Genomic DNA, 27,710 nt, shown 5'->3' on the forward strand with positions numbered 1-27,710 from the left:
TCCTATCCATTATTCCAGCACTGCCACGTCCACAGCTAAAACCTGTCCCTAAGGGCCACATCTCCACATCCTGGGCAGCTTGCTCCAATCTTGGCCACCCTTTCAGTGAAGAATCTTTGCTAATATCCAACCTAAAACCTCTCCTGGTACAGCCTGAGGTAATTTCCTCTGGATCTATTGCTTGTTACCTGAGAGAAGAGACTGAGCCCCACCTGCCTACAACCTCCTTTGTCAGAGCACTGAGTTACTTAATGGAGGCAATTTCCATGTCAAATTTCATCTCTCAAGGACTTTAGTAATGCAGTCAAGGAACATGAAAATCCTCAAACTAGAGGGAAAAACAAGAGAGATGAAAATGTTTCTTCTTATTTCACTTTATGATATACAGTCATAGTGCAAGTTAGGTTTTTTTTGCTGCTAAATAGTACAGCTGCATCAATGTGAGTTTTTATGCTGACAAACTCTGGAAATCTAAAACTAGGACTGACTTAAAATAAAAATAAAAGAAGGCAAAAACCCCCAGTCTGCCCCCTCCCCAAGACACACAACCACAGAAGCCAGGAACAAAAACAAGTGCTTTCTGCACTGTTCTAGCAATCTTACCCAAGCTTTGGGAAGCAGCAAACCAAGATGAAATACCAAAAGAAACCTTTGGGTGAAAATACCAGTAGTTCAGAGAACAGCAATGCCAGTAGGTACAGCCCTCGGCAGCCACAGTGTTATTCTTCATCCAGGAAAAAGAAGTCTTGTTAAAAGCAAAGAACACTGTGTGCTTGGTAGCTGTCTAATTTCATGAAAGTAAAACTGTACCCAGTTGGCCTGTCCTGAAATCCTCCCTCCAGTGCAGCAGTTTATTCACCAGAACTGCACACAAAGCTCAGTGGGCAGCCTGAAGGCCATTCAAGAATAGGATGCTAAAAACTTCTTACAGGCTCTGATCATATTTTACCTCAGCTACTTGTCCAAACAGCTGTATAGACTGCTGTTAGTCCAAATTTAGACAGAAATGCTTACAATGCGTTGATGTTTTTTTCCCCAATGTCTCAGAATACATGCATACAGCAGTACAGACTTTGCCAGACCATGGACAAGAGGGAACATTAACTACCCCCAGAGGAACAGGAGAAGGATGCCTACCATTGATGGAAGCCTGTTTTCTAGGTGGGTAACAGTGAACCAATGGATTTCCTTAGCAATTAAGGCCTTGGAGTGAGGCTGGAGAAGAAAGAGCATGAAGAAGATGCAGCACGTCTCAGAAACTCCATCTTGCAGGAAGTTTAGCCAAGACTTAAGGAACCCAACTACAAAACTATAGAGGAATGCCTTTAGAAGGGAAAGCTAATAGCAACAGAGGAGATCCAAAATTCTCCAAGACCCCAAACACAAAATAATGCTCAAAACTGGTCAGTGAACAGAAACAAAATACCAGAAATAGATACAAAGTTTTTGATATATATGTACAGCTGTTTCCTTGACCTGCATAACACCAGAGGATGCAGGTCCAACACTTCTTTCAGCAAAGCCCACTGCTCTTGTAATTATCAGCCCCTCCCACCTGTACTAGCTGCAAATCCATGGTTTGAAGACCATCCCCACAGCAGGGGAAAACACAAGGCACGCCTCCAAAGGTGGCAGTGACACTGGCCAAGTCCTACACTCAGGTTAGACTGCTCTAAGGCACAGCAATGGGCCCAGGCAAAGCAGCCTCTTGGCTTATTACAGTGCTCCAACAGTGGAATGAACTAGAGTGTAAACAGGAGTTTTCCTACATATACCACAAAACTGCATCCCAACAACTCAATTGTGGAGTCACAGCCTTCCTACTAACAGACCTCTTCAGGATCACATTGAAACAGTAAGCTACTAACTCTGAGACTAAGGATCAGGATCTAGTCTGGTTTGTAAAGGTGCATTCCTGTCCTCCACAGGTGCCTGGCAGAGACAGAGCTGCAGACAATGAAAAGGGATGCACAAATCTTTACGAGCAAGAAAAGCCCATCCTGCAGCAATTGCTGGCTGCTGCCCAGCCTGGGGATCCTGCCAGCAGGAACTGAGGAGCAGCAGCAGCTAAAGCAGCAGATCACTGTCTCAGGCTGACAGGGTCAGGTCTTATTGTAGTGGCTGTCACAAGATTCAACTACAAACATATGGAGCTGCAGAGCATAAGGTATGAATGAGGGACACTGCCTGCCTTTGTGACACCCTCAGGAAGCCGAAGGCTCCACTGGATTAACACAAATGGAAGTCAGAAGGAAGGAGATGGTCAAGATCTGCCCAAGATCAACCACAGAAGAGCACAATAAAAGCAGCACACAACCTCATTCTGTTCTTTAGTCTCCAAAAGCCAATTATAAAAAGGGAAATGGGAATTAGGAATGCACCAGGAAAGCCATTTTTCCACATCTCACATAGGAAGGCACAGGAAAACATAGCCCCACATTTTAACATCACAACCATGTTACTACTCACAAACCAAGGAGTAAGAGGACCAAGTGAGGAGTTAACAACCAGATGCTCCAACTGTACAAAAGCTGCCCCGAATTGCAACAAAGAACTATGTTAGCCTTAAAAACCACTCTGTCTCACGGCTCTCCCCCAGTATTTGTTTCCTTGAGTTCCATCACTCCTAACGTGCCAGCTCCTGCTTCCAGCAGTTGCCGCCTTCGCGCCTGGGAAGGAAGGCCGGCAGCCAGGCGAGGCAGCCGTGCCCACACAGCCTGGCACCGCTGCCAGCCCTGTCCCCCAGGACCTGCCCACGGAAACACCTTGTCCCCAGGGACACGAGTATCCCGAGGCTCTGCCCAACCCCTTGGGCAACTTGTACAAACCAAGGTGATTTTACAGCAAGAATGTTCTCAGCAGAACGTGATGTTCAGAAGAAAAGTAATTTGTATGTACTTGAAGGTTAAAAATGGCACTTTGTTAAGGCTACTGGATAAATCCCCACACTCTTCCTTTTTCTAATGACTATATTTAGAAACTTAATTTGGACTGCTACTTACTGAACTATGAAAGCATAAAATATTTCGACATGTTTAACAATTTTTGTCATGACAGGTCTTGAATTATTAAATCTGTATTTTATAACATGCTAGACGAAGGTAACCCGCTCTGTATAAGGGTCAGTGTGGAAGCCTGGAAAGGTACTCGTGGCAAAGCAGGGGCTGACAACCCTCACATCACCTCGGCCGGCAGATACAGTAGTCTCACGTCTTCCCCACAGCAGGAACACCGCTTGGAGAGACCCAGCCACGCCGTTCACCTTCCCACTCCACACCACTCTCGCTGCTGTCCGTGGCACCACCTTTCCTCAGGGTGCCCAGCGGGAGCGGCACCTCCGCTTTGCTCAGTTCGGAGGAGTCCGTGGCCGGCATCGCTGCGAGATGACGGGAGGAGTAAAGCGGCACGGCCGCCCGTCCTGCCGAACCCCACCTCAAAGCGCGGCTCTCCCGCACCACACGGCCGGGCTCGCCCCGCGGGTGCGGCCGCGCATCCCCGCTCCCTCCCGGCCCCGGCGCGGCTCGGGGCGATGGAGCCGGGCACGTACCGGCGCGGCGGGGCGGTGTCCGTGCGAGCAGCGTGCTGGAAGCGTGGCCCCGCCGCGCACGGTCCCCGGCCGCCGGGCTGCCCCTTCCTCCGGCGGTGCCCGCGGGATCCGGCCCTCGTCCCACCGACGGCGCCGCCTCCTCCGGGCTCCTGAACGGCAAAGACGCAAACCCACCGTCAAAGTCCATGCTGGGAGCGCCGCCCGGCCCGCGGCGCTCGCACAGGTAGCGCGGAGGGCCCCGCGCCCGCCGCCGCTCCGCCGCTCCGCCGCTCCGCCGGGCGCTCCCGCCCTCCCCGGGGCGGCGGGGCCGGGCGGGGCGGGGCGGGAGCGGCGCCGCGGCCCCGACCTGGCCCCGCGCCGGCACCTGCGCCCGCCCGCATCCCCGAGCGGCCCCGGCGCTCCTGCCCCGCCCCAGCGCCGGCCCTGCCATTTAAAATGAGGGGAAAAGGGGGAAAAAATCAGCCGGCAGGAAAGCCGCCTCTCATTGGCTTCTCCTCCTTTAAATCCTCCTCCCCCTCTGCTCAGCCCTAGTGAGGCACATCTGGAATGCTGTGCCCAGGTACAAAAAACACGAGGAGCGACTGGAGAGGGTCCAGCAGAGGTCACACAGATGATGAGGGATGTGGAGCACTCTCTTACAAGGAGAGACTGCGGGAGCTGGACCAGTTTAGTCCAGAGAAAAACAGACTGAGAGGGGATCTCATCATTACATATAAGCATCTCAAAGGCAGGTGCCAAGAGGATGGTGCCAGACTCTTCTCAGTGGTGCCCAGCTACAGGATGAGGAGAAACAAAAACAACAAATTCCACCTCACCATGAGGAAGAACTTCTTTACACTGAGAGTGGCAGCGCACTGGAATGGTTTCCCAGTGAGCTCATGGAGTCACCTTCCCTAGACACATTCCAAACCCATCTGGGTGCATTCCGGTGCCCCCTGCTCCAGGTGATCCTGCCTTGGCAGGAGGGGTGGGCTGGATGATCTCCAGAGGCTCCTTCCAACCAGCCTAACAATTCTGTGATTCTGTGAAATGTGGAAAAGCACGTTCAAAGAATGGAGTTGCCATATAAAAGCTTAGGGCCATCACATTGCGTGTTCCACTCAGCCCTGGAACAGCACCGAGGTGCCAGAACGCATTGAGCACGCAAGGACTGCGAGTGTTAAAGCAAAGACAACAGTGAAAAAAAGACTAAGGGGAGAGGCCTGGGTGACGCTTTTCTGATTTTATCCTGTCAGGCAGTATCAAATCATGTACAACCACAGAGAAGTATTAATTATACCAAAGCTTTTTAGGAAACACCCCCATTCCAAAAGAAAGCTTCCAGAATGAAAGCTGAGCAAACTAAAATAACATTTTCAATTTTTCAAAAATAAAAGCTGAGCTAAAACTGAAAACTATTGTGTAAGAGAGGCTGCAAACAGACACCCTGGGTAAAGCATTCCTGCTTTTGGGGAGTTCTTGACACCCAAATTACTGCACAATACACATGAGCATGCCTGGGCATCGCCTCTGGGATGCTGTCATGGAGCTCAAGCCTGGCTGGGGCTGGCAAATAGCACCCCAGGACTCGCAGGAGTCTCCTGGCCCTGATGGTGACAGGGCTGGGGACATAAGGCTCATGCTGGCCCTGGCTTCTCCTACAGCAACAGACTAAAAGCCAAGGGTGCTGCAGGGCTGCAGCCCTCACTGGAGGGGCATTCATTTTCAGTGTCTGTGCTGAGCTCTAAGTCTCCCATCTATTGAGGAATCAGAATAATTTAGATTGGAAAGAACCTCCAAGGTCATCAAGTCCAACTGATAACCCAGCACTGCCATTTCCACCACACCACTAAAACATGTCCCTTAGTGCCACACCTACTCAGCTTCTAAATACCTCCAGGGATGGTGACTCCTCCACTGCCCTGGGCACATTGTTACAATGCTTGGCCATCCCTTTGATGAAGGAATTTTTTTCTAATATCCAACCTAAACCTCTCCTGGCACAACCTGAGGCCATTTCCTCTGGATCTGTCGCTGTTACTTGGGAGAAGAGGCCAAGCCATCTCACTACACCCTCCTTTTAGGTAGTTCTAGGGAGAAACAAGGTTTCCCCTGAGCCTGCTTTTCTCCAGACTGAACACCCCCAGCTCCCTCCTCGCATGACTGACTCTCTAGCCCCTTCACCCAGCTCTGTTGCCTGCTCCTGGGCACACCACAGCATTTCAATGATTATTGCCAAGCAGGTCTCCAGTTGTCAAGTAGGTTTCTAACACATTTCCAGTCAGTCATTGCCTTGCCAAGGAATTTCTTGCAGTGTTTTCAAAGCCAAAGAAAACACTGCGCTGGTTACATTGTCAAGAGCTGGGGGATGGACAGGTACACAAAAATAAGAACAACATCCCTCTGCTCCTCCAGTGGCTGGGAAACCCTCCCTAGCCTGGAAAGCTGGGAGACAGGGAGCAGGCAGCCACCCCTGTACACACCCACCAACAAAATCCAGCAGTTCCTTGTACAAAAGGACTGCTGCTACAGCTACTGTGACCGCCCAACAACAGCACGCAGTATTACACTCATTACTTGCAATCAGTCTACCTGTGAATTAAAAACCCCACATATTTTACTAATTGCTGCCTCGAGGCCTGGAGAAAGCATTGCGCTGCCAAGTGCTGCGTGCAGGGTCTGCACACAGAGTGTGCTGTGCCATTTCATCAGCTCCCACGGGACCCGCGCTCCCCCGAGAGCAAAGGCAGCGCCTGGGGCTGGGCTGCAGCAGGAAGCCCAGGCTCGACCCTTAGCAGCAGTCCCAGGGCAGGCAGCCCCAGGTCCTCACACGTGTCATTTTTAAGTGACAATCCTCAGGGGGGATTAAGCCCCTTGGGCACTCAGCACGAGCTGCAAGGGCTTGCAGGGACAGGTCTGAGGAGCTCGACCCAAAACCTGTTAAAGCTGGCGACACTGTGCCCTCTGATTTCAAGGAGCTTTGACTTGGGACCTGCTGACCTGGGCAGATCTTGTGCACATGTTTTATTACTGTTTTAGCTCACCTGTAGATGGCTGGAGGAGAAAATCAAATAAACTCCTAGGCCTGAGAATTAAAGCAAGATGAAGTGCCAGAAAGGCATGGTTGCCTTGCATTAACACAGTGGTATTACTACAAAAGTGATTTTTAAACTATATCCTATTTTTAAATAAGAATTTTGTAACTAAATTATAAATATCTTTGTATAGGCTTATGGCTACTGTGCTCTTTATTATTCTAGCCTGGTTTCTAATGCAAGTTTCTACTTTTATCTTCAGCTTTTAAACGAATGCAGCTCCCACTGAGCAACTTGGTGCCGTGGGGCAGACATTCCACAAGCTGCAAGCACAGCTGGTGCCTGACTGGATCACTGCATCCCAAAAGATAATAGTCTGGTCCTGGAGCACTGCTGATCTCCTGTGCCACCAACCCAACAACAAACCTTGTCCTGAGCAGCAGCACCTCAGTGTGATGTGGCAGGGACAGGGAGCTCAGGAGAGGGAGATACATGTGATGAGAATCTTGAGCCCATATTTATTTCTGGGTGCCAAAACGGATTTAATACTTTATTAGCTGTGGAGTTTGCAAGACAGCTGATTATGCTGGGCTGAGGCAAAGCAGTCAGTGTTTTTAAATGCAGAGAATCCATTTGAATTACTACAGCCAGGCACAGGCTAGGTAGTTGATGAAATATTTAGCTTGTAAAGCATTTCAGTGTGCAATGCTGGGGCCAGACATGGGTGCTGTGATATTCAAAATCACAATACCCAAATCTGAGGTGCCCCCGCCCCCAACATGGAGGCCTCAGAGGTGCAGCAGTTGTCCAGGGAGTGGGGCTATGTGGCCTCAATGTCCCTGACTGTGCCAGGGTGCAGGAACTCCTGCTGGGCATGGACTGGTTTGGGAGGGCACAGGCATCAAAGCCTTTCCTGCAACTCAACTTGCCAGATAATGCTCTCTTGCACCCTTCTCCAGATTTTAGTGGCTGAAAGCACTTTCCTGTAGGGGTAAGGAAGATACTCTCTCCTCCAGAAGAAATTGTTTTAAAGTAAGTTTAAGTTTTTGTTGTCATAGACTTGGTATTTATTTTATTAGCAATTTTTATTAGTTTGCTAATTGGAGTTTGCTAGTTCTTCCTGTAATATAGCCCAAACCCTCTACATTCTTGGCATGCCCTGCTCTGTGTGCACATGTTCACTCCAGAGTGATGTGGATGCAGCATCAATACACCTGCAACAGGGAAACTGGTGCAAACTGAACCACAGAAGTCAGGGAATGGTGTTAGCATTGGAGCTACTGGAATGGTACCCAGACTGGATGGTTCAGCTGTGCTAAGCTACTTCTTTTGGGTTACAATTTGTCACTTAACAACCTCTGCACCAGATGGCAAAGTTTTACTGAGTTTGTCCAAGGGTAACAGAATAAATAAATTCTTTCCAACAGAAAGCAGAGAAAATAAAATCCTTTTTCCCTAGTAGTGCTTAAGTTCATTTGAGAATCCACTGACAACCCACTGATGTGGCATTCAAAAAAGGGCTACAAAACTCCATGAATTTATCCAAATCCAACCACAAGCCCTAGTCAGAGGTCAGTGGCTGAAACACTTGCTCTGTTTCTCAAATAGTTTTTTAGTGATACAAACAGACACTGGAATTAGGAAGGGCTTCACTGAGGCACATATTTCTAATTCAGCTGAAGAGTTAAAGGGAAGCCATGACAAGAACTCTCTGCCCCAGGAGCTCCTCCCAGCATGCCCACAGCCACATGGTGACTTTACCAAATCTATGTATAACTGTATGGGTTGGAAAACATGGAAAATATTGCACAGTCTGGGAAGAATCAATATAAAGTCTAAAGAACTATAAAGCCCTGAAAATTTTTGTTATTGACCAAAACCTCCTAATAATCCAAAAGCCTTGAAGTTGTACCTGATATGCTGTGAATACCTTCTAGTAAGTACTTTGGTAGAGTTTCAAAATCAAACCCATGATGCAAAGAAGGTCACTTCAACACAGCTTTATAGACTAAGGAACCACTGTCTCAATAAAGGTTCTATTTTCAAAAACTTTGTGCATGGGAAAGGTGTTCTTTTCTCAGCTATGGATTTTTCTTTCTTTTACCTGATCCTTCTTTCATTATACACCACCCTCATCTACTCTTGCTATTCTAATGCACAACTGAGATTTACCAAAGCCTTTTCTCAGAGCTTTTATTCTTTTAATATATTTCCTTGATGGTTGCAACTAGGTTGATTAAAATTAAGGACAAATATGATTGCAGGATTCCCAAGCACATGCCACGGAAGCCCCTCAGCGCTGCCCTAGTTTTCAACTCTGTTACTACCAAAAGTACATGAGAGTGGGGATTGCACGGCTGCTCCAAACCTTAGGGCACAACATTGATTTCTAGATCATGATTATTTTTGGAATATCCCATCCTCCTGCTCTCAGGAAAAGGTTTGATAGCTTTTACATGGAAGTTAGAATACAATAGAATATAGATGCAAAGCCTAATTCCACTTTCTTGTACGAAGAGATCCTGAATATTTAAAATAAGTTTAACATGTTGTACTAGTTTTACTTCTTCTGGAGTTAGCTGGATATGCATATACTGCTGTAACGCGAAGGAAAACACAGAATCAGTGTGTGCACTGAACTCTGTACCCATTAAAGAATCCCCAGCACTTTGTGATTATCACAGTGAGACATTTGGGGAAGAACTTGGTGGGTTTTTTGTTGTTGTTGTTTTTTTAACGATAAAATACCTAATTTAGCAGCAGAATTTGAAGAACATGCTCAGTCATATACTTACACTTCAGTGTGTCCTGCAGGACTTCATTTTATAGGGGCTGAGTTGCAGAAATTCACTTCATCCAGTCAGCAACACCTGTGCAAAGATATTTAGAACTGCTTAAGTCACCATATTTGCAAAATTTTCCGGGAAAAAACCCCAACATTATCGACTCAGAATTTGTCTAGATGCTTAAAAATGTGCTAATAAGATAATTATGACAAAGTTACACTATAAAGGCACTCTGCTCAAAAAAAAATGAGATGGAATATGTGGGTATATTTTTCTCCCATAGAAAAACCTATACTTAGCATCAAAGTAAAAACGAAGAAACCAGAATCACAGAATGATTTAGACTGGGAAACTTTTGAGATAATCAAGAAGGGGGGTAAAATAAATTACAAATTTCTACACAGCACAAATGTTTATCTAACTGAATGTAATAGTTGTTAGATGCTTTTGTTTCAATTTGTGTAATTAATACGGAAGTTATTAGAAAATTTTTAATGGAAATCTATTTGGGCAATTTTAGAAATCTTTAAAATGAAATTTTTGCTCTTGGGGCTTTCCAGGTTTTGTGTCCTGGAATGGACAGTGGCGCTGACTCCCTGGGCCTCTCCAAACTCTCTCCAAAAGGAGTGAGGTCAGTGTCTCTGAGTAACCACAGAGCAAAAACACCCAAGGAATTGAGAGGCAAACAAGAAATTGAGTATTAATTTTGACTGAGGTGACAGTTTTCGAGAAGAGGGGAATTTCTTCCAGCAGGGGGAGATTGCAGTGAGCCCGACTGGGGCTGCTCTGCCAGAGGAGTGCAGCCTGCTCCCCTGTCCACACTGGCTGATCTCGAGGCCATAGCAAGAACTAGAGTTGTTTTCCCTAAAAAACCTTTCTGCATGATGGCTCCTGCTGTGGTGCCCACAGCAGCCACGTGTTAAATCACCACAGCAGCACCAGGGCTGGAAAATAGAAATAGATATAATAAATACCAAGTCTAATTCACTTTTTTTTTTCAAATAAGGCAGTATAGCAGCTTCAGAAATATTCCTAATTTATATGCAAGTCCTCTTTTACTTAATTTTTTTATCAGTACCTAACAGCACTAAGGCATGAAGCCTAGGCAGACGTGCAAACTGCAGCCCTGGAAAACCCAGGCAGCAGCACAGCAAGAGGATTAACCAAACATGAGGCATTAGAATATTGCAAAGAGGATCAAAAGAGATTTGTGACTGAAAAGCCACCCACCAGAATTACAGTCAGCTGAGAAGCTGGACAGAGAAAAAGTGGGTAAATGTTTTGCATTTAGATGTCTCCCAGAATAAACTTAAACTACAGGATGTGCACTGCAATACAACAGCAGATCAGGCTTCCCTGCAACATGGAGCTGCAACAAAGCCACCTTCTTTCCAAACTGAAAATCATAGCTTTGTGACAGTCAAATATTAGCTGGAAAAAAGCAAGAATCACATTGAAACATAGTTGCTGGCACGCCTAAAACAAAGAGCCCTGAGGGCAGCAACAAAGCAGCAGCTGTACAAAAATTGCCATACAAAAGGAAACAATACAAAGAAGTAAGAGGAATTTAAGGCCCAATCTTGCCATAACATTTTCTTCTTAAAAAGAAAAATCACTGTTGGTGTTCCTGCTCCAAAAAGATACTAAAATTAATTATTAAACAGGAAATTGCTTACCAGCAGTGATAAAGACAGACATCAATGCAGGCGTGGTTGTGGGTCAGCAGAACAGTGATACACTAAAACCCTGCTCCTGCCAATTTTGTGGCATCTGTGGACATTAGTGTAGGGAAGTCATGTGTTTCAGAGGAATGCTGTACCCATGTCTGCATCTCCAAATTTCCATACTGAGATCAACATTATTATGAGCAACAACTCCTCCCTTTTCCTCCTCCTCTGCTTTGCTTTCACAGCTTGCTTTGGCTGCATCTGCCTATCTTTATGTCCATCCATAAATCTTTCCTTCCTCCTCCTTTCTTCAGATCCAGGAGGAGAGGGGAGGGCATGATCAGCCAGGTGGGTGTGTGGCTGTTAACTGAGTTTAACCCACCACATTATTTTATCCCAGCTTTTTTTCAGAGTAAGGCATCCTGCCCCTAAGAACTTTGTGTTCATGTGTTTTTAGGGACGAGGCCAAAGCTGATGAATGGGTGTGAAATGCAGAGTTTTTGCTAGTACCCACATTAAGTCCCCAAACCACTTCTCTATCAGATCAGCTCCAGCTTGCAAGATTAAGCAGTACAAACATGTGAAAGGGTGAACTCTTGCTGCCATGAGAGCAGTGATGATGGCTTTTGCTGCTTTAAGAGCCTGGCCCACTTCTCTCAGTTCTCCTCGAGGGCAGGCCTGCATCCCCCCGACTTTCAGGGATCTCACAGGCAGCCCGTGCAGAGAGCAGCAAAGACTCTGTGCTGCCATGCAGAACTGCTCCGTGTGCTCAGGAGGTGGGCAATAGAACTGGCCCCCTTTGAGCACAGGGCAAATGGATTTTCAAATGAGCCAGAAGAAATGAGCCAGAAGGTGCCTTAGAAAGAAGCTGTGCTAGTGACTGCCTCAGAGGATACATTAAAGCAAAGACAGGGGACTGAAGGATACAGATGCTGAGGAATCGCATCCCTTGGGGAGATTTATGGGTGACTGAATCTGAGCTATTGCTGCTGCTGAAAACTTCCATTTCCCTAAATTGCCTCGCTGGCTGAGATCAAGCCCTTTGTACTTTTTCTCATACACCAACATTACCTTTTGCAGTGCAAATGGCAAATAAATTCCTTTATAAAGTCACAAAATTACTTCAGCTGTCACTGAAATAAGAAGATAAATTTGAAATTAATTTTCAGAAGAGTCTAATTTACCAACAATGTCATCATGATTACCTCACATAATAAATATTTTGATATCTCTAGACATTATTCAATACCCAAATGATCTAATTAACTTATCTGAGATACCATACAATATTAAGTGTCCTTTTCACTCTATCATGAGGTTTTTCAGCTGCATCACCTTCAAATCAGAACTACTGTACACAAGGAAATCAATGACATTATATAGATCAAATAGAAAGATGCAATAATAGTTTTTGGAGGTCATAACTAGAAATATTACCTATAACCACATAATGGCAAAGAAGAAAATAACAAATTTCATTCATGCTATAGGGTAGATGCCTATACACATAACTTTGCAATTCAATTTCAAGAGAGGAAAAAAACTTTTAACAATAAAAAAGTAATTTACTTGGAGGGACACAACTGTCTTGAGGACAATGTAAGCAAGTAGAACAACTCTGCTGAAATAATGTTGGTTATGGATGGTGTGTGCAACAGTTACTCAATCCTCAGGATTGAACAGAGCATGAGCTCACATTTCAGGAGCCCTTTCAGACTAAAGTTCTGCTTCAAGTCTCGTTTTTCCCAATTTCTCATTGATTTTATGATACCCATTCCCACCTTAAATATAGCAGTGGAAAGAATATTTCAGTTGGAATATGGAGTTAGATGGCATAAAATTGCTACACATTTACTTCATTAAGGCAGGCTTTGAAGAAAAGCTAATTTTGAGTGCATGTAAAAAACTTCGACAAAAAAGACTCAACGTATTTGATCTGTTAATACGCATCGTTCTAAATAAGCCATTGAAGCTTAAGATCATCTACTGCTAAAAAGATCCAAAAGTTGAGAAAGCGTGATTTGAATAGTAAAGGGTTTGTGGAAAAAGCTTTGTGATGGAATAATACCAGGATGAATACCTCAGTTTTAGCTTTAATTGAGATACACTGTTCACCTGTGGCAGGGAGTGGGTGAACCATAGGTTTGGAACTGGCAGAGGCTGCTGAGCTAAGCCAGGGCTGGAGCAAGGGGCAGGTCAGACCTACGGCAAAAAATAAACGTCCACAAGTACACTGCCAATAGTGAGAAGTGATGCCTAAGCATTCTGCTAGGCAAAGACAAACAGGGTGTAGGGCTGGAAGAAAACTTGTATCTAAGGCAAAATCTTGTTTATAGAAGCCTGAAAACCACCAAGGCTACAAAATCTATCAATGGAAGTTTAATGGTGGAAGCTCCAATCTCCATCCATTTTCCAGCTTACTAAAGAGCATACCTCGGGCAGTATGAACTGATGCCTGGTTTTGTTATACAAGCAGAAGTGTACATTAGAAAAATGTCATGAGTATTACATGAGAACTAAGTCTCTCTGGATCAGCCTCTAGCTGTTTTAGGGTGCTGATATTCTGTATCACATCTGTTTGGGATGTGGCTCTGAGTTTTAATGAGGACAGATATGCAAACACACACACACACGGAGTTTTGTACCCTAATAATCTAAGATCCAGTAGCCCCTAAAACTAGAACATGCCTTAGAGGGATTTTTGAGTAAGATTATATAGTTATGTTTTAATAAAGTAATATAGTAAATATAGGAAAGTAATATAATCTCCAAGAGACAAGTGGACTACAAAAAACCCAGGAAAAAGCCACTTGATCCCAGGTGATCTGCCAACAACACTATAGCTTAATATTAACTTGAATAACTTCTCACTCTTTTTCTGGCTGTCCCTTCTTCCCCTTTCCCTCAAGTCAGAAATCTGCTTTTTGATGTCTGAATAAAAGATTGTTCATCTGAAACAGTTTGAAGTTCAAGATCCTTCTTGTGTGAGGCATGACCTCCTATTAGCTGGAAAACTTTACTGAAATACAGGCTTTGTGATGAGAGGCCAACAAATGGATGCAGTTTCCACAACAAAACTTGTGTTACTTAGCTTCAAAACAAGCCTGCATTTAGTGAACTAAAGGAGTTGTTCAGTGGCACAGCTAAGAGCTCACAAACACACACAGTCTGACAAATTCTTTTCAGCCAGCATCAACAGGATCCACAGACAGGCATTTCAAGCCTCACTTCTTCTGAATCAGAGAGGATGAATCAGGATGAATAGTTTCAGCCAAACAAGAACATTTAGAGTTCTCATTTAAACTATCTCATCTAGGAACAGCATCACACAGTACAAGTAAATAAATGACCCGCAAATAAATAAATAAACAAATAAATAAGTGACCAAATAGGATCCTTTGAGCTTCATCAGTCACCTTTTTCTATTAAAAAAAACCCCTAGGCCATTCCATCTTGTTTATGGCCGTGAACAATTTCCTACCCTATTTATAATTGCCTTGATTTTATTTAATAAAGGAGTTAATAAGATTTTTTCTTCTGAAGTCTTTGGACAGTATTGATGTAAAATATACTAGGCAGACACCTGCTATAAGTAAGAATAAATCTGAATAAAGATGTAGCTGTTGAATTCACTTCTGAGATTCCCTGCAGGCTTACAATACAAGCACTCTATTCCACACATAATGACAGGCACAATAAATTAATGACTTGTATTTATGAATATAACATTATTTCATGGTTGGCACATACACGCTGTTACCACATCATACTGTCATAATATTTGTTTGATGTTCATATAAGGGCACAGTTAAGAAAAGAGTGTTCATCACCTTTTTATTAAGGTGACAAAAAAATGAGAACCATCTCTCACTTGGAAGAAGCATGTTTGGAAATAATTTGAAACACTAGCCCTCTCAGGAGAGGCAGCAAAAATATCTCTTCTATCATCTTACAAGAGTAGCCTGTGAGCCACGTTAATCATCTTGGACTGAAATTTATAACAACATATGGAAGACTTGCCTCACTATTATTAGAAGTTGCAAGTTTCATATGTGTTCCTCAACTAATTTAAGGGTCACTCCTGCTTCGAACATTATACCCCAAGTAATAAGTGCTATAACAGGTCATTTGCATTCAGGAAATTATTTTTGGAAGAAGCTCCTGCTTGATGCAAAAGGGCAAAGGACACTGGAGACTAAAGCCAAGAATTGACTTCTCTTGGCCCCTGATCCACACAGCTTTTGCAAGTCCAAATGATCTTTTAATTCAGTTTGAAAGGATTTTGATAACATTGCCTTTGGAATATTTTGTCTTCTGTGATATTTTGTCAGGTTTTATTGCTATTTACTCACGGCTTTGTGTATGTGGCTCATAAAGAGCAGAACTGCACACAAGATTTGATCTCTTCAGTCAGCACTGTGACTTTCTTGTACCTTTGCCACACTTCAAATTTATTGTTATTTTATCTTTAGAAAGAAGAAAGTCACTTCATGTTATAATGCCACTGTCTTAGTCTCTGCATTATAGGTGTGAATCAAGAATTTAGTGAAGAGCTGTCTGCATCCTTTTGGGTATTGATACAGCTTCTCAGTTCTCCCAAGCAGCAAATATTTCGTGCTCCCTCCTGCAGTGAATTTGATGGCGTTACAAATATTTACATAGACACGTTGATGATGATCCCATTGCACGGAAATAGTATCCATACCCCACCCTCTTCCCCAAAATCAGAACTCCCCAAAGCTCAGTCCTACAACCACGAAAAGCCATTTTAGAAGGTTCTCAGCCAATTCCAAAAGTCAACACAGCATCAGTCAAGTGAACAAAGTCTGTTTATTTAAGCTCTGAAACACTTCTTTTTCCTCATGAATTTTCTTTAAATATAGTCACGCTGCTCCCACACTCAAGCACACAGCAGATGGAAAATAAATTTATTCTAGCTTATTTCCTGAATACTGAGCATGCAGCAGGCAAAATCACAGGTGGTGGTGTATACACTGGCTGCATGATGCACCACTGGCTAGTAGTAAAAATAATGTTACATTTTACTTTTATCCTGTGAGGAAAAGTACATTTCAGATCTTCTAGTGGAAATAAGATCTTGTCTTTGAAAAATTTTGGGTTCTTACCCACTGTTAAATTATAATTAAGGAATGCCACTGATAGAAGTGTTTAGTATTCTAATTATCACCTCAGTAAACTCAAGTGCAGTATTTAAAGCTATTACCTGATTTTAAAAAACTCTAATAATACATTGTTTGCATTAATCTAACCTATGCAAATCTGGTTTTAGATTAAAGACATTTCCATGTTATAGAAGTAGCCAGAACCACCCGAAGTGGAATAATTAATGCTGGTTTTTAAGAGCCATAGTTCTCATGAGGTTTGGCCATAGTTAAATGGGAAGCACTTTGACAAAAATACCTTCATTTTATCATCTAGTCGGACAAACCTGTGGAGCAAACTGTTCAGCTGGGAGTACTCAGTCAGCCAGAGGAACAACTGAATTACCTGCAAAGCTTACAGGGTTTCATGCTTATTATTCTTTTAAAACACTGTTATTATTTAACAAGAATAGTGGCTATCTAGTTTAATTAAAAACTTCTTTTCAATATGCAGGTACTTTTTTTTGTAGCTTCCAAATACTAATGTGTAGAATGAGTATATATAGGACAGCTCTGGTTTATCTGCATCTGTCTAATTTATATGTTACCTTGCCAGAAATACTGTAGGCATTTGTAGAATATTGTTGATTACTCCATCTTCAGAGAAAGAAACTCCTTGCAGTATAACCCTAGAGAAGGGAGACAAGAATGATACAGAGCTGAAGCACCAATACCTAAAAAGCAGAGCTATTTACTATAGAAAAGAACCCAACAAAATAAATTATCTAAAGTTATGCATGGAACAGAGAAGGAAGATAAGAAAACACTGATTTCTCATAAAAATAAATACATTTTTTAAAAAAGGGTATAATAGACCATATAATGGAATGGAAAGAAAAGACACTGCATAGGGGTTAAAAAGACAATACCTAATACATAATGAGCTCACAGGAGATGCCACCATTATAATGAATTTAGAGTGCCCAGATTTACTGCAATATACACCTCAAAGCTTGGACAGGATTTCTGATCTCATGCTTTCACACTAAAGCCAGCCTTTAGCAGAGCTCAAGGTGTGAGGTGGCAGATTATTTGTCAGGCTTGCTGAGATTCCTTGAAGATTATGCAGTTTCCTAGCACCCATGATTTTGGTAATATAACAAAGGACCTGGTTATATTCAAACAAGCACAGTTATCAATGATTTCACAGCCTCAGCCAAAATTATGGAGGTATTAATTAAACAGCAGAAAACAGAAAAGTATACATTTCATAGAACATGCAATTTAAAGACAGTTTCCCTGGAAAACAAAAGACATTGGTGAAAACCAGAAGAGAGAATGGAAAGGTAAAAGAAGAAACAGCAGCTCAAGCAACAAAGTTTGCATTTCCTGTAGCCATACTTCCCTTCATACCTCTGAATAAAGCCCCTTGAATCTGATGAAAAATAAGCCCATAATTTTTAAGGAATTAGCAATTAGTAAGCATAGAAATATAAATCAACTGAATGTTAATGCTTAGGACACTAAATGGCTGAATTAGATTCAAGAATGAAAAGATATTTGCTTTACACCACTACAAAAGCAAAGAAAACTTACCAGGCTTATCTGAAGGGGAATGAAAGCAGCCTGAATTCCTGGCTCCAAAGGATTTTATCTTATGGATGCAAAGCCTGCTCTGGAGGCCTGAGACTCCTCAGACACTCACAAGAACTGCCCCAACCCCATTAGCTTTTTGGTTGATTACAACTCATTAAGAAGATTTGTGTTTTATTGTGGTTCTCTATTTAAACACCTGCTCTTACTCTATCATTTGTAGAGTGCCAAAAGAGATTTTCCAGGAAAACCCCAAACCAAATCCACTCTATCTTATAATGGCTATTGCACATGCCACAGAAATTTGTAAACAGAGTACCTGGATGCAAACTGTGATGGATATTTCCCCTGTGCTGTGTGGGGCAAAGGAAGTAGTGTAGATAAGACAAAAATTATTTCAGTTCTTTAGCCATGTCTCAGATCAACCTTCATCACCAGCTGAGCTGAGCCAGTGCCAGTGTATTTGAGCAAGCTGGTTCCAGGTTCTCTTTTTTTTCCCTTGCCTTTGGTTCCCTTCTTGGCACTTCTCAGGACCAAAAAATATGAGGCAAGTGTCTCTCAAGGCAAAGCTAGAAAATGTACTCGTCCTCAGAGGAAATCTGACCTTCCCCCCAGAATAAAGCCCAAATAAAGCTCAATTCGCTGCTGGAAGATGGAAAAATACTTGTTTAGCATCACCACAATCTGCAGCTGGGAGAAGAGGAGCCACCATTACCATGTTCCATTGCTGTTACTCCACAAACCAGGCAGCTGCTCATCTCCCCTTAACCTCCACAAATTCCCAGGACTGGGAATGCTTGTGCTGTCTGCTTTTATACTGAAAGAGAAACTCCATGGGGACACTGCTTTGAGAAAACTGAGATGGAAACACCCCCCTGTTACCATTGGCTGATTTTTCTCATTCTGTACAGAAAGAGGAAAGGTTTGGCCAGGCCACCATGACCCTTCTCATGTGAGGTGATCTTTTGGTGTGTTTCTGGGAAGGGTGTGGGTTCCCTGACTGCCCTTCTTCCAGCACAAGCATCCAGCCAGCCATGCTCTGGTTCCAGTGCCTGGTATTTTCCCAAGGAAGAAGGATATGGGAAAGGTAGACTGTGATTAATATACTGCAGATGGCAAACATGCTCATTTGAGAGGGAAGAGGTGCATAAAGCATGAAGGGTGTGCTGCAGGAACTGCATAGCAATGCCAGCTCCCAAAGAGCAGCTCAACCCCAATGACTGGCTCCAGTGCCCCAGCTTAGGGAAATGGCTGTTTTCAGAAAGAAAAAAAAACCCTTTCCAAATGCAGTAGACACTCAGAGCATTCTGGGGCTCTAATCCTTCATAAGCTAACTAAAAAGAACACCTCATAACTTCCTGTACTCAGAAACTACTGACAGATGTGACTTTCTCACTGTCTGCAAACCACAAATTACATCATTATAGTGAAAAACACTTTTCAATTAGATTCTCTCTAGAAAAGAAAAATTAAATTATGTGCTATGCAATGGTATTTGCTGGTATTATCCTCCGAATTTGTAGTTGCTGCACTGTTCTAATTCACTCTGGGCTAACACAGCCTGGGGGCAAAGAGCTTCTTGAAACACAGCACATCATAATGCAAAACTAACACCCTTTACCATGTAATATGCTTGTTCCAAAATTACTCACAGAAGAGGCTACGAAGTTACTTACCACCTTTCCTCTTCTTGTTACTCTTTATTAGTTCTAAATGGCTGAAAGAATGTGAAATTTAGACCTATACAGTGACGTTGAAATTTAAAAAACCCACAACCTGTTAATCTGAGTTATTATTAAAATTATTAATTTTTATCAGTATCAGGTGACTAGAAATGTTAGCCCAAAGTGCAAGATGTTCATATCACTAAATAATTACCATTTCTAAGTACAGCATTATTCCTATATGAACTGCAAATACACATTTCATACCATCCCAGAGCCCTACTGAAATAAGTAATTCCTTCATGTTATTTTGGTAAATCCTATCTCTTGTAAGAAATATATAGAATCTGTCAGGTAGCACAGCTGTGGAAAGTGTTTTGTGCCATTACAATGCCCTAGCTAATGCATGATTGACTGATGTGAAGGAAGGGCTACACAGAAAGGAAATCTCATTTCTCAAACCAGCCAGTGCAATGAGAAAGCTTTTGAGCAGAAACTGCTCTTCCATTTGAATGCCCAATTAGACATATCTTATAACTACAGCTATACCAACATAGTAACTTTTAATACAATTTAGGATCCAGTGAAGCAATTTCTCTCTACCCAGTTATTACTGGGATATTAAAATTTACCACACTGCTTTCTCAGAGTTAGTCATATAAATCATTAGATACATCAATTAAGGTTTAGAATTAGTGAAGCAGGCAACTGCACAATTCAATAGTTATTCATTAATTTCCTTTGTTCTAGAGGCTTTGGACAAAATAAAAAATGCTTCCATTTCTTAACATTGAGCTACTTCAGTCAATTGTGGAAAGTATAATAAAGTAATTTGATATAGTCAATTTTATTTCCATTTTGCATTGCATTCCTAAATGTACCATCAATCTCTTTTATTAGTATGATCTGAAAAGCCTTACATTTGGTCAAGTGATTATATTTTTAATTGATCACAACCTCAGCAAGTATGCAGCAAGTTTTTTTTTTTCTCAAAACATCAGAAGCAGTTGTGAAGTTCGTCAGATTTATGTACTGGAAAACCCTGGTACAAAGTTCACAACATAAAAAAAAGCTTTGTGTAGTTATCACAAAGTCAGTAGCAAACAAATAACTCTGTATCCATTAATCTGGGTATCTATGGAATATTTTTCTCCATTAACTCTTCCAGATCTACTCGCTAAAAGCCATTCTCAAGCCTTCATTATGCTGGGACATCTTTAAACTTTGAAGCAACAGCCACTGTAACAATTTCAGATTTCCTATGTGAATTCCAATTTTTAAGCATCCTTTCAATCGTTTGCATAGTCAACAAAGAGTGTAAAATCTTTACATGATTTCCATGATTGTAGGGCATATAGCCATGGATACAGCAATGGTTGCTGTGAAGAGTTAATTCTTAAAGTAGTTTTATATCTCTGCAGAATGGTAGAGAGGGGTTGAAAGTCTGTTACTGAAGGCAAAAAAACCCCTAAACAGGCAATTCCCTTGTGGTTTATCCTTGTTTCCTGTCAACCTGCTAGCTAATGCTGCCAACAAGCAGGCTGATGGGAGAGAAAAACTTGAAATCCCAAGGATAAAAAAACCAAAAACAAACTTGTGAATTTTTAGAGCATCAGCTTTTAAAATTGTTAGGAATTGGAAGTGTGTCTTGCTAGAGCAACCAGAGGCAATTTTCAAGAGAAAAGGGCAGTAAAGCTAAAGCTTTAGCCAGTATAGGCAGTTTTCCTTCAGTTGATACAATAATTTGATGCTTCACAATGGAGCTCATAAATACGGAACATCTTTACTGCATCAGCAGGGAGTGAACAACAAATAAGGAAAGATATAAATAAAGCAGGGGTTATAAAAGTTTCTTCTTTGAGTTTCTTCTTGGATGCCACAATACCTTTAAACAGTTGTACTAGTTATGTGAAAATCCTTCAAACGTACCTAATTCAATAAAAATACCTTGGTATTTATATTATTTTCCTCTAAATGAGAATCAAATACATCAAGAAATTTTACACAGTTTCTGATCTGCTCTTTGTCTTCTAAAACCCTAAAGCAGCTTATGTGATTTCCCGTCTCTATGTTATTTTGTACAGGGGTTTTCATAAATACCTGATTGTTTGGGGTCTTACTTTAAAAGAAGCAGCTTCCTCAGAAACCACAGCCTTTTGTGCCTGCTTTTTCCCATAATACACTTATGACATTAAATGACTTTGTAGGGTTATATGTTTGTAATACATTATATTTCATCATATGTAAATAGCTGATTATTGATTATTATTATTGATGGAATTCACCTTCCTCAAAGGTCTTTGCTTATGAGCCAGCAGGGCTGATTGACAGAGCTTTGAACTAGACTTGGAGGAAGAGGGGATAACATCAGGAATGGCCATGACAAGTTGTGGGATGACATGCCAGGGTTAGTGAGATGGGGTGCAAGTGAGAGCCCTGAGCTGGTGATGCCAAGACACACTGGTTGTGCTGGAGCACACTTGAAGTCTACAGAGATGAGCCAGTGGACTGTGAGGTGATCAGAGACAAGATGGGAACACCAGAGAGTTTAAACCCCTTATGTATTAAAAAAAAAAAAAAAAAAAAAAAGAAAAGAAAAAAGGAACAGGAAAAGCAGAAAGACTTCAGAGCAGCAGCTCTTGCTTCCCAGTAGATGCTGTTCCAGAAGAACCCAGCAGAGGACAGGCCACTCACACAAAATCACTGACCTCCCAGGGTGAAAATTCCCTCCGAAGAGCTGTGCCTCGGAGAAAAGAAAAACATTCCTGTAGATAGTGATGCTGAGACGAAGTATTTTGGTGTTTCAAGCACTTTGATTGTGCAAATGTAAAAATGAAACCTCTCCAAGCACGGTGACGACTCTTGAGAGGAATCCAAGGTTTCCCATTAGCAATGGGCAGCTGACGCAGCTATTTTAAAAGACATAGAAGATGAAAGTCAGGATGAATGTCAGGAATTTTGGGTAAAAGCAGAAAACCTACAACTGTAAAGAAAATAAAGAAAAGACAGCATCCTTTAAGAAGGGCAGAACCCTTAGAATTAACTAGATATTTAACAGGGCTCTTTTACAAGATATAAGATATATAGACACTACAGTAAAGGCTGCAGAATAAAATTCTGAACACAAAGGAATTAAAAAAACCCTTTCACTATAACTGCATTCTTCCTTAAAAGCTTTTAATGAACTTAATGTACTTCCCTATCTGTTTCTAGGTTTCATTTCAACTGTTGTATCAGGTTGGTTCTGAAGGAAAGTGTACTGCAACATGCAGGAGAGGGAAAAGCAACAGGGCATTTTCGGCCTAATTCCACAGGCACAATTATGCGTGGCAACACAAAAGCTGCAGGAGGAGGGAGATGGCCAAAAGCTGAAGGTAATACTTTCCCCAAAGCCTATATTCATCAGCATCTCTTGGGCAAGCTGAGAGATGCATCATGGGCTGAAATGGCCACAGCAGCCCTTTGCCACCCGTTTTCCCAATTTTATCATTGCACAATTGCATACCATGGCTCGTGAGACACTCATTAGCAGGCAGACCTCCTGTGCAACACTCCCAGCTTCTGAGTGGAGGAAATAATCTGCCATTTTGTCCTGGTATTCAAACCACAGACCCAAGTATACCTCAGGGGAGAACACTCAAAATCCCAAATTGCTGAACATCTTGGTCTTCATGGGAAAGCCACCTGCCAGCAGGGGTTGAGAAAGAATTGCAGGATACCCCATCCAGATGCCAGTGTACCAAGGCATCCATACTCTGAGCCACACCTGCTCTTCTCCTGTGTGAAATAGGATATCTAGAACTCAGAACTGGTAAAACCGATGTGGATTTCTTTATTGGTAGGTTGAGGGAGTTAAATATTCATACCATCAACATCCATGAAGTTGACTTCCAGTAGCTGATACAGCAGAATGTTTAGAAGATTATATATGACTACATTTTAAGGGAAAAAAAGAAGCATAGCAAAGGACAAACTCTTTCAGGCCATTTGTTCCAGAGCAAGAACTCACATGAGTTACAGCTTTCCTATTTTAGTTCATGGTAATAAGTTTAAAAGTGGCTGTGTTTGCCTTACATTTACATAATGTAATTGGGATAGTGTTTCCATAGGCATTTTGTTATTGCAAGAGTTCTTTCTAGGTGTTTTATAGGTATGGTCTTATATCTGTATTATGGTTCAAAGTAATACATTTATCTTGTGATTCAGATGGCTATGAGAAAGCACCTGGTAAGCTGGACTCATAATTAAGCACTTGAAACACTCTAACTTCAATACATTTTATGATATGTCTGAATTTTTCTATTCAAATTTAACTATTCCAAACAAAATAACTGCACAATCATTATTTCCGCTTACAGAGGCAAAGAGAGAAATGAGTCTAGTGCAAAAAGATTTTAAATGGACTTTTGTATACATTTCATTTTGCTATTCTTGAATTTAGGTTTTGTGCTGACAAAAGTGAGAGAAAAGCTTACTCAATTAGTACCTTCCTCAGCAGCTCAGGAAGAATGTTTTCTGTATAAGCAAATCAGGGAGAGAAGCCAACTGGTTCAGAGGTAGCACTTGACATCAACGTAAATAGCAATCACAGATTTACAGTGCATTTTGCAACACCTGCTTTGTTTCTTCCAGTTCTGCCTCCTGAGATGAATCAATTATGAGAACTATTTCATTTAACTTAAACAACAGAATAAAGAAAAGTGAATTTCTGGTCCTGCAGGCTGTAAGGCAGTGTTTGAAAATGTAGCCCACAGCAGGATGAAGTCATCCAGTTACTGGTAGGGTTATAACCCATGTCCCTTTCCTCCCCTGCCAGGAAAGCAGCTCCTTCATACTCCTGTAACTCTCCCTTTTCTCAGAAATGTCCTGGTTGCCTTCCATGTCTGTTGGTCCTCCCCCAGAAGGAGCTGAGCTCTCAGCTGGCTGTCCCTGGGCGCTGCTGGCCGGGCAGGGGTGACAGGCTGCGGATGCTGCAGCGAGCGGCGAGCTGAGCGCGGCCGGGGGAGCACGAGCTCTCTGCATAACGAGAGCCTGCCAAAAAGGATGGGTAATGCTTGGGCTCTGCTTGCCTTCTCCTCAGGGAGGGCATTACTAATCTCCTTTTCCTCTGCACAGTCACTGTTTTTCCACATAACTTGCAGTTACAGCATGTCTTTGAAACCTCTTTATCAAATTTGTAGGGGTGGGTTTGGTTTCTTTTCCCTTTTTTTCAACTTTTTTCTTAAGGTTTTCCAAAAGCTCATGGTGGAAGGGGGAAAGTAGAGGAGAAGTTGCCAGGTAGACAGATGTATGCCTTTTTCCTTTACAAAGGAACATTCTTGCAGTGCTTGATTTTGGGGGCCTGAGCCATGATCTTCGCATAGTCAGGATTGGGAATACTATTCGCTATTGGCAGGCACAACGGGTAGAATGACACAAATCCCAAAGATAATATTAAAATGCCATAAAGTTCAGTAAGATGTGCATTTCATATTTAACTCTTCTTTAGTTTTGCTAGTGATAATGTGTTAGGGGGTTTGTTGTTGTTGGGGTTTTTAAAAATATTTTTTTGCCTGATAAATTTTAGAACAACTTTTACCTGGTCTCTTCATCACTTATTTTTTCCCTCTTCTATCACCTCCTTCTGTAGTCATCACTCTTCATCGCTTGTAGTCATCCCAGTTTTTCCAAAATCACTATAATGCAAATCAAATAGAAAAATAAATCACATATTCTATTATTATTATCAAATATATTAGATCCTTCAATAGCTCCTGATCAAGTGCAACTCTTTGTGCTCTTTCCTAAATTCTTGCAATTCCAGATAAAAATAAGGATAAGTCAGCAACCAGAAAAGATGAAAGGTATTCTACCAACAGCCTAGAGTTATTCACAGTACCTATGAAACGCATTTTACGAGGGAAATGAAAATATTGGTCTCTCTTGTGCAGCTGCTGGTGAATTCTGGGGTGCTTTTGTCACCTCCAGTCCCTGTGTCACCATTCCAGTTGCTATTGCTGCCTCCTAAACACTGGTGCTCAGCAGGGTCTGTTTGCCACCACATGTCACCTGAACCCTTGCTCTGAGCTCCTTGGGGTTTTGGCCCTGCAGCCATAACTAAATACTGCACAAAAAGGAGCAAAGGGACTCTTGCTTGCAGATTAATGGACTCTCTGCAGAAGACTGGGAAAAGAACCTTGAAGCTCTGCATGTTCTTGCTGGCCAGCCAGAGCAGGAGGAGTGGCAGGAGAAGAAGCAGGTGAGGTCTCAGTGAGGCTGCAGAGCACAGCCCAAGAGGATTACAGTGCTGAGGCACTGCTTTGCTGAGCACCTCTCTTGCCCCTCTCTCTCATGAGTGGCTTTTAGCCATGGTTTTCCAGAACACTGAATTACTTTCATATCAATGACTGCATCATTATTTCTATCATTATTGATGGATCATTATCTTAAACTGTTTCTGGTGTGAAACCTGGTAGCTGTCAAACTTTCCACTTGGGATAGAGTCCTTTCTATAGCCATATGGTTAAGTTTGGTTTAAAATAAAGAATAATTAAAAATAATTTTATTATGACATTAACCATAGAAATAGTAAACATCCCCCAACTTAAATCCCCCCAAAATTCACTAACAGGTCAGCGCTTTTCAGAAATATTCTTACTGTGAATCATCCTATGCATGTTCCATAAAAACACATTTCTAGCACTTGAAATGCACTCAGAGTCTGTTTTAAAGATGTTACAGGCATGGCAGGCAGTCTGCCCTGAAAACTCCTGATTTCTTGTTCCAGTGAACCATGGCCCATTTGTGTTACCAGATGCTGGAAGTAGCTGCAGTTTACACATCTCTGTGTAAAAATCAAATGCCCAGGAGCTAAGGCAGCAATCTCCTTGCTTTAAACATGGGTTTTGGCTAAAATCAGAATATCAGGGTCTGACCCTAAAGCTATATGCCTGGAATGTGTGAGTATGATACATCTATCACCTGCATCAACTTTACATCAGGGCAGGACAACCAATTCCAATTGAATAATTGTGATTTATGTCACTGGTTATGAACTGAATATTAGGCTTAGTTCTGTGGTATACAGTGAATTTGCATACCCTGGAGAGGCAATACAAAAAGAATATGAATGACTACGCAGAAAAAAAAATAATTTGAGAGTTCTGTTCACATCTTTTCTTATACCAACATTTTTCCTACATGAACACGTGCAAAACCCCTTGTCTGACATATTTTTAGGTGTACTTAGAATGGGAAAAAAAAAAAGAAACTCCATGAAAAACTGAAAATTCAGTCCTAACTTAGGCAAACTTTGGCATATTGCATGAAATTCTAAGATTTCCCTTTGCTGTAATACACCGATTCCAAATATTCAAATATATACAATACATAGCAATTCCAGGGTTTCTGTTTGCTGTGACACGTGTTGAGCAGTAACCCCCTCTCCCCCCTCACTGTGTGTTCCATAATTACTGCTAACAGCTCATCAAATGTGAACTGCATTTGATTTTAAGATCAAATGTAAGATTTTATAAGCCATAACCTACGCAATCACACAGAGATGTATCTCTCTTATGCAGAAAGCATATTAAAACTGCATTTTTTAACATATAAGCAGGACATAAGATAATTTCTAAGTGAGTACAAAGTAATAAAGTGCAGAGATGCCACTTAAGTTGGCATAATGCAGAGATATTTTGAAGAGAAATAAAAGGTTATATGGAAAATAAAGATAAATACACAGTAGAGATTTAAATATTTTAAGTCTTTTAATGCTTTGACTAATAATGGAAAAAGTAAGTTAAATTATTCCTGTGTAATATTAGAGTGAGTAACTAAAGATATTATTTTAAAAACCTTTGCTACTAAAGATAATTTACTGCCCAGTATTCTGATGACAGCACGAAGAGGGGACAGAATCGTTTTTCATTACTGACTATTAATTCAGTAAAGGATTTTTTCTGTGGATTTTGGTGTATTCTAAAGGGGAAAACAAATAAGACAGGCATTTGCATAATGTCACATATGCACAAAACCTCCAATACTGCTTTAGCTTATGTCTAGGAAAACAGAGTAAGGTTTTCTGAAATAGGAACTGCTAAATATCTATCAGTTGTTGAACAATAAAAATCAGTACTCATTGCAATCCATTTCTAAAGTATAATTTTCCTGCCTGCAAAAAGTAACCCCTCAGGATTTTCTTTTAAATAGAACAAACTTTCAAGTCAGAAAGATTGGTAGAAGCCTAAAGCAAGTTTAGAGCAAGGTTTCTCTTGATTCATAGTACAAGCACACAGTTGGTATAATATTTAAGAATGACAGTGCTGTCTTTCAGTACTGCTGCCCACAATACTTGGA

The 27,710-nt window shown here is 41.8% G+C and overlaps 1 protein-coding gene across 10 annotated transcripts in view; it reads right to left on the minus strand.

Moving 5' to 3' along the window:
* Positions 1-27,710, minus strand: part of AKAP19 (A-kinase anchoring protein 19) — a 74,954-nt gene that overhangs the window by 9,271 nt on the left and 37,973 nt on the right. For 4 of the 10 annotated variants that reach the window (XR_014956780.1, XR_014956779.1, XR_014956777.1 and 1 more), the window contains 4 exons: positions 22,082-25,048; positions 12,086-16,805; positions 9,357-9,431; positions 3,548-3,696 (listed from right to left, as the gene is read on the minus strand). The gene's annotated coding sequence lies outside the window, so the exon portion shown is untranslated. Of the gene's footprint in view, positions 1-3,183; positions 3,499-3,547; positions 3,821-9,356; positions 9,432-12,085; positions 16,806-22,081; positions 25,049-27,710 lie in introns of those variants that run through there. The other 6 variants (XM_085585311.1, XM_085585310.1, XM_021531391.3 and 3 more) reach the window with 6 other exon arrangements.

This window comes from Lonchura striata, chromosome 7 (genome assembly GCF_050655825.1).
Source record: "Lonchura striata isolate lonStrDom1 chromosome 7, ASM5065582v1, whole genome shotgun sequence".
Lineage (NCBI taxonomy): Eukaryota > Metazoa > Chordata > Aves > Passeriformes > Estrildidae > Lonchura > Lonchura striata.